Below are 13,107 nucleotides of genomic sequence, written 5' to 3'. Positions count from 1 at the left end.
CAGGTCCTGTCATAGGTCACCAGAGGGAAGAGCATTCTAAGAACATTCTGTAGCTGAAAACTTTCCAAGCTTGACTTCTTTGGAAACATAGAAAATATACAGGATTTATCATGTAAAATTGCCAGAACCAGCTAAAAATGGCCTGTGTTTCTAATATTATTTTGTTCTCCTCCTTGTATGAATAGATATATTTATGAATTTAGTTTCCCTAAAAATGTTTCACCTCCCAGGCACATGAAGTATGATGCATTTATTTTTTTTTTCCCTTTCAGGGTCATTCCCTGGAATATTTATTGGAGTCAGAGTCAACATCACCGCTGTGGTTACTCTGAGGGTAGGGGAGCAAGGTCATGGGAAGCTGTGACAAAACACCTTACTCAGTGTTTACACAGCAATATAATTCCTGACACCTCCATGGAAGAAGGAATATTTGCATTTTATGGAAAGGTTGGCAACAGCTGTTTCTTCCTGGTTATGCTTGTTATCTCAAGGCACCTGCTTGTGCCTTTCCTTTTTAGGGTGTATTTTCCTCCAGACTTGACTTGCCACTCAAATTACCTGTATGGGATTCACCGTGAAATCCTGCAGCTCTACCAGCACAGCGCAGCCTGATGCCTGGGCTCCCTAAATCTGAAAAAAAATGCTGGAGTCATGGACTGGGAGTTTAACTGGGAACTCGGGGCTCTTGCTATGATACAAGTCTTTTGGGTTCTCACATCACTTCCTTGCCAGCCTTTGGGCAAAAAGTAACTTTTTGTTGGAGCAGGGAAGCTGGCTCCTTCAGCTCTTCTGCTCCTTCCTCCCTGCCATGACTGTCAGCACTTTGCCCTCAGTTTTCTTCCTTCTCTTTCCCGCTTCTTTTCTGAATCAGATTCACTTCACACTTCCATGTTTTCTCTGCCAGAATTTGTTGCCTGTGCCTGCTGGGCCTGCTCTTCCTTCAGGACCACAAGGACCTCACCAGCCACTACAAATCCTCCAAGATCCTCCTTTAAAAGATGTTTTGAAGACCGTGCAATAGTCAATTTCTCTTTGTTTGCATTCAGCATTGTCTGACAAGCCCTTTGGACTGCCACCCAAAGACAAAACACATTTAGGACTTATTAATTAATTTCTCTTTCACCTAGGTGTGTGGGTGTCCTGCTTTCACTGGCAAGGCCGTTCGCATTCCTCCAGGCACACAAGAGCAGCGCTGTGGGATTATGTCATAGCCATGGTGTGACCTCTCACAAGAATCCTTATTACCGGAGCCATTTCACTACTCATTAACTCAACCAAATATTTGCCCATTTATTCTATGATCAGGATCGTTGTGCTCTTACTGGGTAAGGATGTGGGTGCTTTGTTGACCTGAAAATAACTCAGTTCAGTTGCAGCAGTCAAACTCAGTGTGTATTTTCCTTGTGTGCAAATTATGAAACACCTCTGAACTAACTCAGTGAGGAGAGGTGGGTCATGACCTCAGGGAGATGCATCCCCAAGTCTTGGAAGATAAACTCTCCAAAATGAGGAGCAGTGTTGCAGGTCACACACCCACCAGTCCCCATGGAGGGGGAGGACAATGCTCGGAACCCAGGGCTCCCTGCAGTGATCCCTCAGCAGTCCCACAGCTGGGGCAGCCTCGGGGTGATGCTGTCCTGGGGACCTTGTGTGGAGTGGCCAAATAGCTGCTGTAAGTTCAGATGTCAGGGTAAGCCTCTGCCTAGTCCAAAGTGCAACCAAAGGGCTGAATTCTCCGTAGCCTGGGCTCAGTCTCTCCATCTGCATGAACTCTCCATCTCCATGCACAGATCAAGTAGGACTCACACTGGTGGCAGATGCTCCTATTCTCCTTCCCTTAGTTACCTTATAAAAGATTCTGGTGTTTGCCTAGGAGGTGGTGTCACCCCCAACAGGATCGCTCTGCAGCTTCTTCCACATCCCAACACCACAATTCTATTTCTGTCCAACTACATCGAAGTGTTTTCTCCAGAACTGACGCCGAAAATTCTAAGATGCCTGTCCAAGATCTACCATCACCTCTGACAGAGTTGGAAAAATAAGTCAATTAGTTCTTACAGTACTAACTGTGATAACTGTACCTCAGCTGTAAAGCCACCATCCTGTGACAGTCTGAACCAAAGGGACCTTGAGTGGTAGGGCTGTGTAAGGTAGTGACCTACCACCCAACCTAGATTAGGATGAGGTTCAGTAATCCTATGGAATAGCTCCAAATGGGACAATTAGATTCTGAAATAATAATTAAATAATCCAATGGGAGAAGAAGGCCCTGGGAGCCCTTGTGGTTGCTGGTTATAAGTTTTTGCATTATTGTTCTATTCTGGGTCAAGATTTTCATCCACCTGTTCATGTACTTGCCACTTCTCCCTCCACCTCTTCTATAAATACCATGACTCCATCAGCTGGGTATTTACTAAACATGGAGCTGTTTGCATACTCAGATTTGTGATTTCCACAGAAGCCATCCTCAGCCCTGACTTCCTTGTCCGCTCCTGCTCTCAGCTCTGCTTGCTGATAAGACATGACACCACATACCATCCCATCAATTATTATTTAACACTGTCCCCAGGGAAACACCACTCAGGAAATCATTTGGCATGTCCTGGTGAGACAAACATTTAGGGACCGAGCGCCAGATTTTTAAGAGCATGAAGGTGTGTGTGTTCCCCCTTCCTGGGAGAGGTGGCTGTTCCCTGCAGGACAACTGCCCTGTCCCCAGGCCTGAGCTGGGACAGGAGCACAGTGGCTGCCAGTCCTTCTGCACTGTGTGTTCGCCCCCAGAATTGCAGACCTCACAATCAAACTCTTCTGCAAATGAGCTTTGTCTGAACGGCAGTGGTGGATCTGGGATAGGTGTTGGTAGCTGGCACTGGGGCAATGTGTCCACCTAATTTTTTGTGTGTGCTTTCCCGGTAAATCCTGTAGCTGTGTGAGTCATGCTGGAGACTGGCAGGCTATGCCAGGGCAGGGTGCAGACTGCAAGAGTCACCCAGGAGTTTGGTGGAGTTCAGGGTCATGGTCATAACCCACAGAATCTCTGCTTTGCTTTGTGACTAACTCCTGCTCTGTGTGTCCACAAATAGCCCTTCTCTCTTCTCCCAGGTATCTGCGATTTTAAAACTGCTTTACAATCAGCAAGATCTTCTTGGTAACCTATTTTGAAGCCTCCCCTGCTGCTTCCTTCCTTGCTCTGACCAAGCAGCAGACACCCCAAGAGCAGACAAATCCTACCCTTCCATGTCCATGCACCAGCATCGTTCTCTTAGTGGTGTTGCTGTGCTCCCACCTGCCTGCTCTGATCCTCTTCTCTTTGAAATACAATTTTACTGATGTTACAGAGACTTTTAATCCAAGAGACTGCCAGAATTCCTCTGCCAACTTCATCTCCAGCCTCCATGGGAGCCAAGCACTGTCCCAGTTCCCCAGGCTCACGGGCTGCACGTTGTGGACTATCACCAGAAACCTTTGGACAACGCTCTCAGATGCATGGGGGGATTCTTGGGTTGTCCTGTGCAGGGCAAGGAGTTGGACTGAAACCTTTCTAACTCAGGATATTCCATGATTTCATGATTCAGTGATCGACTTGTTGGTTCAAATCAGCAGAACAAGGCATTCAGCTCAAGCTTTGCTCCTAAAGGCCTCAGTCACAGAAGCATCAGTGCTGGTGTAAAGCTTGCATTTGCTCTTCCCTAGAGGAATATTTTCAAAATAATCTAAACCAGCTGACCTATTTTCCCCACAAAGTGTTTACACATCTTTTAATAGTGACCAGAAATATCACTGTAGCCAGAGATCCTAGAAAAGGAATAAAAGAGTGGGATGCAAGTGACGGAGAGAAGAAATACATAAATCAGTCCAAAATCCATGGGAGTGGGAGGTAAGGAATGTGTACCTAGGAGCACTCTCTGGATATGAGCATGTGTGTCCCTCTAGCCACAGAACTTCTACTGAACAGATTGGGTTTGCCCATGTTTATCCAAAGGCTCTGTTTTGAGCAGCAGTGGGATTTCTGTGGGCAAGTCAGGGCACCTCAAGGCATATCCCTCTAAGTACAGAACAAAGACTGTTGAATGCTTTCCTGACACCAGCTGGCATTTCTGAGGAGTGACAATCCTTGAGATCTGTTCCTGCGCACGACTTGGACCCCACAGGGTTTGCTAGGCTGACATGGAGCTGGCTCACCCCAGCCAAGTCCTCTGCTCTTTCTGGGATGGCTTTGTGGAACAGCTTGTCCAAGGGAAGGTGTCCATCCCTGCTCCTCTCCTTGCATCTCTCCTTCATCACAGCCTCTGGAGATTCTGTTCCTCACTACTCCTAGCAGTGCTCCACCATTTGGCTTTTCTTCTGGGACTGTCCCAAAATGCTGCCTTGCATCCCACCTCATTTGTGCAGGGCTATGCTTGGAGGAAGTAGTTACAAAAATACTATTTTCCACAGTCCACTGCACAAAGCATTCCATGTAGTGGCTCAGGGATGATTTTACCCTGAACAGCTCTGCCCAACTCTCCCTTTTCTCACCCTGATGTTGGCTTTGATCACTCCCTCTCCATCCTTGGAGCTGCAAGCTCTGACATTCATGCCTGAAACTTTGCCCAGAAAGGAAAAGCCCATAGTTTTGATTATTTCCTCTGAGAAAAACATGAGAAAACTTTTTTTTTTTTCATTGCTCACCCCAAAGCAACTTTTGTGAGTGTCACCAGCATTTGCTTTTACTTTCTATCTCAAGAACCTTCCGTGCATGGCAGCTTTGCTCTGATCCCATACACAAACACACACTGCTGGGAGATCACCTTTTTCTTCACCACAACATATTTTCTTTAGAAATCCATTTACTGGCTTGGGATTTGTGTGTTTGTTTGTAATAATCTTTTTTAAGAACAGAAACAGATTAAAAAGAAGTTGTTACCCTCCTGTTTTGTTTTATATAACGCTTTTTTTAAGGGCAGGCATGAAGAGAACACCAAGAAGATCTTGAACACTCTAGAAAGGTTTCAACCTTCTGGAAAACATTGTCTCCATTCAGTGTCATATATTTAACCCCTAAAACAATAGATATTTTTTATTCTAGCTAGAAACTTTTTAAGCCAAAGTATCTGTTCATTCTCTTTTTTTTTTTTTTTTTTTGAGTTATAAATGACTACTGACTGTGGCCTGAGAGACAGACAATTATATATTTCTGCAAAGCAAGTTTAGCCAGAGTTACCCCTCTCCCATGCAATGTCCCCTAAATTGCAAGAAACAGGGAAAGTTTGAGTTGGAGGCAATTCTGGAGGTCTCCAAGGATTAAGAGACTCCTCACCACTGCTCCATATCCTGTCCAGTCACTCTGCCACTCTTAATTTAAATTTTTTCCCCTGTATCCAAATGGAATTCCTCCCATTTCTCAACAAAGTTGTGGCCCAGACACAGGCCCTCTCCATCAGAAGTGAAAAATAATAATTTTAAACTGTGAAATGCAAAGAGGATTTTTAGCCTTCATTAAATGCTCACATCGTTTTTAAAGTTCCACCACATTTTTTTGACCTATATTGGATATAAGCTTTCCATGTCTGTTTAATAAAGCCAAATCCATCACAGGAACTCAGCATATCATCCCAAGAGATACCCTGGAATTTACCCTGGAATTTTTGAATTTTTGGATCTATGGCATGGACCAAATTTTTCTCCTTTTTTCCTTTTTTTTTTTTTTTTTTTTAAAAAAAAAAAAAAAAAAAAAGCAAAAAAAAAAAAAAAAAAACAAAAAAAAAACAAAAACAAACAAACAAAAAAAAAAACAACAACAGAGTGGTCCTTTGGATTTCCAGGTAAACCTTTCCTTGGTAAATATTAAGGAAGTAGCTCTGTTCAAATCCAGTTACTGCATTTCAGGAGGATACTGGCAGGAGATACTTTTCTCATGATCAGGAGGATACTTCATTTCAGAAGGATACTTTTCTCATAATCCTCATGAGAAAAATTTCTCTCCAATTCCCAAAAATTGCCACTAAAGAGGCAACTACCTACAAGTGTCAGCTTCCATGCAAAAGCAATATTTCCTTGCTGATTTCCAGCCCACATTGAAGTTCTACACCAGAGGGGCAACCTAAAATAGAGATATTTAATTAATCAAATTTTACCCTGTTTGGTCCTCACCAACATTTTAATGTACTTGGGGCACAAAGGCAAGGCTAGAACAGGATCACAGAATTATGGAATCATTTAGGCTGGGAAAAGCCTCTGAGATGATCCAGCCTAACTGTTCCCCCAGCACTGCTGTGTTCTCCACTGAACCATATCCCCCAGTGCCACATCCATGCAACTCTTGAACATTTCCAGGGATGGTAACTCCACTACTGCCCTGGGCATCCTGTTCCTGTGCTTGACCCTCCTATCAATGAAGAAATTTTCTCTCATATCCACTCTAAGCCTCCCCTGGTATGACTTGAGGCCATTTCCTCTCATCCTGTCCCTTGTTCCCTGGGTGCAGAGCCTGATCCCCACCTGGCTGTCCCCTCCTGTCAGGAGGTTGTGCAGAGCTCAGGTCCCCCCCGAGCCTTCTTTTCCCCAGGCTGAGCCGCCCCAAGTCCCTCAGCTGCTCCTGGTGCTCCAAACCCCTCCCCATATTTCCTCATTACATCCAGGTGGTATTTGGGAAGCAGAGGTAGAGCTGCAGGTCTGTCAGGAGGGTTGGAGAAGCTACAGGAGGTTTTTGTGACGTGGGAGGTGTTATCAGGTGTTTCTCACCCCATCAGGGGCCCTGCTGTGACACTGAAGGCTCAGACTGCCTGCCCTGGTAGAACTTGTTCCTGAGGAAACCTGCCAGGATCAGTCAGTTGGCATCCATCTGCACCAGCAGGTAATGCTGGAAATGCCTCTGGAAATGCCACACAGGGTCACCCACCGGTGCAGAGACCTCCTGGGGGCAGACATGAGCCAACCCCTGGCAGGGAGGAGGTATCAGATATTTGGAGCTGGCAGCCATAACACTTCTTGCTGAGGGAAGAATGATCTGGCTCAGGCTGATACCAGGGACACTGTACAGAGAGTAGTTCCAGCCTTTCCCAGACGTTTGCAAGGATCAGGCTCCTCTGACAAAACCTTGCTCATGATCCTTAAGGGTGACATATCCCTGGGAAACTCCAGCACATTCTGATTCCAGCTGGGGATGGGCAAGTCTTGCTGTCTTTGCCACCAGAGAGAGAAGAGCATTTGTAGCTGTCCCACAAGGGAGGACCATGTTGTCACACACAGAGCCCTGAGCAACCAACCCAGCCCTCAGCACGATGCTAAGGACAGCGAGAGGACAAGAGAAGTGATGGAAACACATCAGTGGTGGGACCAGCCTGCCCTGACAGTCAGTAATTGCTGCCACTGCCAGCAATTGGCTTTAACCAACTGCTCCACTGGCTTTAACACCAGCTGCCACTCTCCCTTTGCCTGCAGGAACTGCTGTCCTGGGTAACCAGCATGGAGATTTGGAACCCAGGAGAGATCCAGGAGGTCAGACTCACTCCTGGCACTCAGAGGAGCATGAAGGAATGTGTCAGCCACAATTAAGCCCAGCAGGTGAAGCCAAATGGACAAAGACCAGGGATGATGCCCAGTGGATGAAGCCCACCATGTGAATCTCACCTGAAGAAGCTCAGTGGATGAAGCCCAGGAGGTGAGGCAGGCTCTGCCATGCCTAGGGAGCATGGGAAAAGGAGGGAATGGGAGAGCTCTGGGTTCCCATAGCAGGACAAACACTCTAGAGACTCCAACCCATCTGCATCCCGGGGGAAAGCTGGGATTTCTCCTGATCTGAGCACCCCAGACCAAGAGAGCAGGACGTTTTGGACGAATCTGGAGATCCTTCCAGGTTTTTCTCAGGAGCTGGTGTTCCCCTGTCCCAGAGGTTGCTGCAGCTGGTTCTTGGTCTCCTGCCTGCGCTGGGCTGAGCCCTGCACGTGCAGCAGTGGCCTCTTCTCCCTTCAGGCATCCCAGCTTGTCCCGTGCCAGTCTCCCAGGGGCATCTGCCGTCTGTCCCAACACACCGAGGGCTGGCAGTGGTGCTCCTGCCTGTGTCAGGCTCACTCGCCAAAGAAGCTGCACAGGTTGCCCAGTGCCCCGCGGGGGTGGCTCCCACTCCCGGTATGAACACAGAGCCGAGTGTGTCATGGCTGTGTCATCCCAGAAGGCATCGCACTTCTTCTTTTTGAATTAAATGAGTAATACCAGGAGCTATGCATAGGAGAGGCATCCAGAAGAGGGGTGAAGCTCCAGCCTCAGGGGATTCCCAAGCTCAGCTGGAACAAGACAGGACTGGCCTGAGTGATGATAGTCCCACCTCAGCCCGGCCGGACTATGAAGCAACACCTCCTATATCCCGTCCCGTTCCAGCTCAAATTCAGTGTATTTTTGATAACAACATTGTAGCTGACCAGAAAACCAGAAAATATTTTCCTTTATGAACTTCATATAGAGCTTCTTCGCTTGAAGTATCTCCGCTGTCCCCATCCCAAGGAGGAGAAGAAGGTGCAGAATGCACGCGTGTTTACTCCACTGTCCCGAGCTGAAATCGCTGTCGAGCTCCTGCTGGAGGAGTGTTACGGTTTCCTGTGCTCAGGTCTCGGATGCCACCTCCTGGCTTTCCTGCTAAACTGTCCATGCCGTGACAGCGCAGACCGGGAGCGCGTTTCTCATCACACTATCCCAAATAACAACGCTGTTAAAGCCTGACTGGCTCAGAGCAGCTTTTGTTCTTTGTGGAACTGACCCGATACCATGTATTTTGTAAATGCGATGGAGTTACCTCCTGTAATTGATGACCCTTCAGAATCCCATCGCAGCAGCACCTTGAGCCCCAAGGCCTCTCTGGGATGTCACCCATCACTTTGGGGGTGGGACCTGTCCCCCCTCACCTTTCCCTCACTGTTATTTTTGGGGTGTATTCTGTCACATGATCCCTGTGCCATCCGTTGTTTATCACCTGTGTCTTTCCATGGGGGATCGGGATGCCAGTTCCAAGTCCCTACAGCCTTGTTGCTGGGTTGGGGAATAATTCAACAAGTAGATGTTTGGCAGGGGGAGAGCAGAGGTCTTTTTTGGAGCTGTGAGAGTGTGGTGACATCCAAGCAAAACTCCTGAGAGGGGGCACTGTGCCATAAGGAATCGGGAGGCAGCCAGAACACAGTCTCCTCCCTGCTTCGTGTCCATCATTCCTTACCTCTTCCTGCCCTCTTGGTGATATTTCAGGCCTGGGTGAGCCCGCTTGCACAACTGCCAGCCCAACCTGCCTCTTCCAGAGGTGCTACTGAGTTCATCCATCATTATACATCTCAGACAGTCATTTTACCTGCCCACGTGCCGTGGACTGGGGCCCCACAGATGTGTGATGCTCCCTGATCACAGGAGACCTGCTTCTCACCCTTATGGGGTGGACAACGCATATTTGCCTGGGAATCCCAGCAACCTTGCATGAGATGCAGCTTCTTGCCACAGCTCAAATCCTGTGTTCAGCTTTGGGCTACTCCTGACACTGAGGGGCTGGAGTGTGTCCAGGGAAGGGAACGGAGCTGGAGAAGGGGCTGCAGCACCAGGAGCAATTGAGGGAGCTGGGGGGGGGGGGGGGGGGGGGCTCAGCCTGGAGAAAAGGAAGCTTGGGGGGACCTTCTGGCTCTCCACTACTCCCTGACAGGAGGGGGCAGATGGGGAGAAGCTGGACTCTGCTTCCAGGGAACAGGGGACAGGATGAGAGGAAAATGCCCCAAGTTGTGCCAGGGGTGGTTTAGGTTGAGTGTTGGGGAAAATTTGTTCCCTGAAGGGGTGATCAGGTGTTGTAAGGGGCTGCCTAGGGAGTAGTGGAGTCACCATCCCTGGAACCGTTCAAAGATGTGGTGATTGGGAATGTTGGTTTAGTGGTGGCAGTATTGGTGAATGGATGTACTCGATGGTCTTAGAGGGCTTTTCTAGCCTTAAAAATTCTGTGATTCTATGATTCATGGAAATCAGCAGGGAGCAGTAGCTGCTCAATCCTGCTGCAGGATGGAGCTGGGGCTCTCTGAGACATTTCCCCCCAGCTGTGGCCATTGTTCTCTGCCTGATGGACAAACAAGAGGCAGGCCATCAGTGATGTTCGGAATGATCTCTAGCCACGAGGCTTCGGCCTGAGAAGGGATAGGGAAGGGGATGGTGGCAGCGGGGCTGGCACAGACCAGCAGATGGGAATTGCTGGGGTTTGATCCTATACAAAAGCCTTTGAATTGTTCATTGCATTTCCTGGAGAAGTGGGTGAAAGGCACCGATCGTCACCTACATGACTGAGCTGCATCTGGGGACCCTTAACCATCAGCAGAGGTGTGTGGGACATGAGGGGAGCATCCTCGCTGTGGGATACTCCTGACTCAGGGACAGGAGCTCCTGTGACCAGCACATCACTGGATGAGTGCTGGTGTGACCTGAACCCCTTCCTACCTCTCTGGTTGCAGCAGGGACAGAGTTTTGGATCTGGCCTCCCTCACTGGCTGTGAGCATGTCTGATCACCTCCAATGAGAGCAGCTCGTCCAGCACAGCCATGCCGAGAGGCCCTTTTGCATCACAACAGCTGGATTTTCTATTCCCAAAGTGTTCCTTGCCTCAGTGCCCAGACCACACACTGTGGCAGAGCACAGCATGCTCGGGAGAAAACATTCCAAAAGCTCCAAGATTTATCTTTTGTCCCACCTTCAAAACAAGGAAAAGAGGAGATTCCAGTAAAGTGTAAAATGAAAGCATTACAAAACCAGCCTTTTCCCCTATATTTTTTCCAGCTTCAGTGTCATCATCTCTATTCCCTGGCAGGTTTGTCCTTTGGCTATTGGCCGACATGCCCAGGCAGCACCAGCACCAGGTGTCATGGACCTGCACCCTTTCCCTGGTGATGCCAACAGCTCACGCCTCACCCAGAGCTTCCCTGCACCTAGAGCTTCATCCTGTCTGGTGATGTGGATATTTTAGGGACATTCCGTGTCCCCAGATCACCTGCCAGAGCATCTCTTCGGGCAGGACCCCGTCGGGAGCAGGCGGGGCAGGGCCGGGCAGGGCACACGTGTGTCCGCACGCCTGCGCCGGCCCCGCTCCGGCCGCGGAAGGGACGCCTGGGGACCCTCGGAGCAGACGTGACCTACTTTAGCTCCGAGGCGTGCGAGTCCCAGTGTAAAAGCTTAGTAGAGCCGGGCGTAAATTATTCATGGCCTGGCCATGTTAATGCATGTGCTAAAGACTTAAAAAAAAACAAAAAAAAACAAAAAACAAAAAAAAAACAAACAAAAAAAAAAAAAAAAAAAAAACAAAAACAAAAACAAAAAAAAAAAAAAAAAACGAACAGGATAAAGTCTGCTCTATAATTTAAAGCCTTGCACGCTCCCGTCACCATGCCCCGCTGCTCTCCGGAGTGTTTCCGCTCAGGTGAGCAGAGCTGCGAGATGTGGACAGACCCAGCAGGGAAGAGCCGGCCCACTGGAGCTGGGACTGGGGCGGGAGCCGGGATGTAGGCAAGAGCCCGGGCGGCGGGCGGGGGAATCCCACGGGAAGGGGCTGGCAGCCCTCGTGCGGTGCGGGCAGCCCCACAGCGAGTCACTTCCCGGAGCAGCAGCACTCGCTCGAGTCCATTCCCAGACACGGGGGCCAGGGGGGCTATTTTTAGACCTGTCTTTTTCTAGTTTTTTCCTTGCTTTCGCTCAGCGCTGCCCTCGAAGCCCTGGGGAGAGAGGAAAACACTGATCCCTGGGGCGGGAAGCTGCGTGGGAGGGCTCTGGAGTGCCCCAGAGCAGGGGTCAGCGAGCCGGGCCATGGGGACTCGTGAGGCACAGCAGGGAGAGCCCCTGGCCCCTGCACGGAGATTCCCACCGGGACAAACAGCCCCTGCTCCAGGACTGCCATTCCCACCGCCGCTTTAGCAGGTACAAATAAGGCCACAGGAAGGCTGGAGAGCACAGGCATCAGAGCAGGAGCTGGGCAGGCACAAGGGGAATGCTCCAGCCATAGAGAAAGTTTGCCTTCTATGGAGATCTCCTTCTGCACTGCTGGCACAGAGGAGAGGCCTCAGCCTCCACAGACGCTGGGAAGGGGGAACAAAAACATCCAAAAAAGCTCAGGGCTGCCCTCACAGAGGGCTCCGGCAGAGCTTCATACCACCAACCCCCCACAGCACATGTCCATACAGGCAAGGGCTTGTCCTTCTCCCAGCAGGGTAGGGAAGATCCCTCTCCTGGTCCTCAGCTGTATCCCAAACCAGTCTGCATCCTTCCAGCCTGGGAAACGGGACCAGGGAGGGGCCAGGCCAGGCCTGAAGCATCCCACACCATTCCCACAAGAAAACACCCAAGACCACAGAAAAAGTCACAGCAGCCTCTGGGTATATATATATTTTTTTTTTTTTTTTTTGTTGCATTTCATATATTATCCAGTTTCACATTCTCATAGGATCAGCAATTATAGAGCAACATATTCTCAAATCTTTTAATACAAGCGAGACAGCCATGGTCAGATAATACTTAAAGCACTTCAATACCAAGCAATAAGATGCTAAAACAAAAATTGCACAAGTTCTTGTTTACTATGCCTGACTGAATCATTGGTACAGAAGACAACCCTTCTTTTTCAAGCTTTTAACTAAACATTAACTTATCTTACAGGATTACAATTTCTCTTTAATAATAATAATTAATTGCACACAAACACACAAGAAATTCTTTATGATGCATAAATATTTCCTTATTACACAAGGTACAAAAATACTCGTACTTTTTTTTTTTTTTGTTCGGTATTCCCATAAGGATGGCTGATTATTTGGCAAGACTGGATGCTCTCCAATCAGAAGAATGTGGGAAAAAAAAAAAAGAGGTTATATATTTTACAGCTGTTCTATATATAGAAGTTTGAAGAAGGAAAAAAATAATATAATAACCCTGACTTTAAAACAAGCAGAATGGATGAGAACAAAAACCCAGTGCATCATACTTTAAAAAAAAAAAAGAAAAAAAAAGAAAAAAAAAAGCATTTTTCAAATTTTTCTGGTCGTCCTGGGGAGGGGAGCGTGGAGGTGGGAGAAGGGGTGAGACAAGGACAGTTAGTATTTCTCAAAGCCAAGTCTTCACCGAAGCAAGAGG

The sequence above is a fragment of the Vidua macroura genome, chromosome 12 (genome assembly GCF_024509145.1).
Source record: "Vidua macroura isolate BioBank_ID:100142 chromosome 12, ASM2450914v1, whole genome shotgun sequence".
Lineage (NCBI taxonomy): Eukaryota > Metazoa > Chordata > Aves > Passeriformes > Viduidae > Vidua > Vidua macroura.
The sequence above is the reverse complement of the archived record's forward strand: the minus strand, read 5'-3'. Positions refer to the sequence as shown.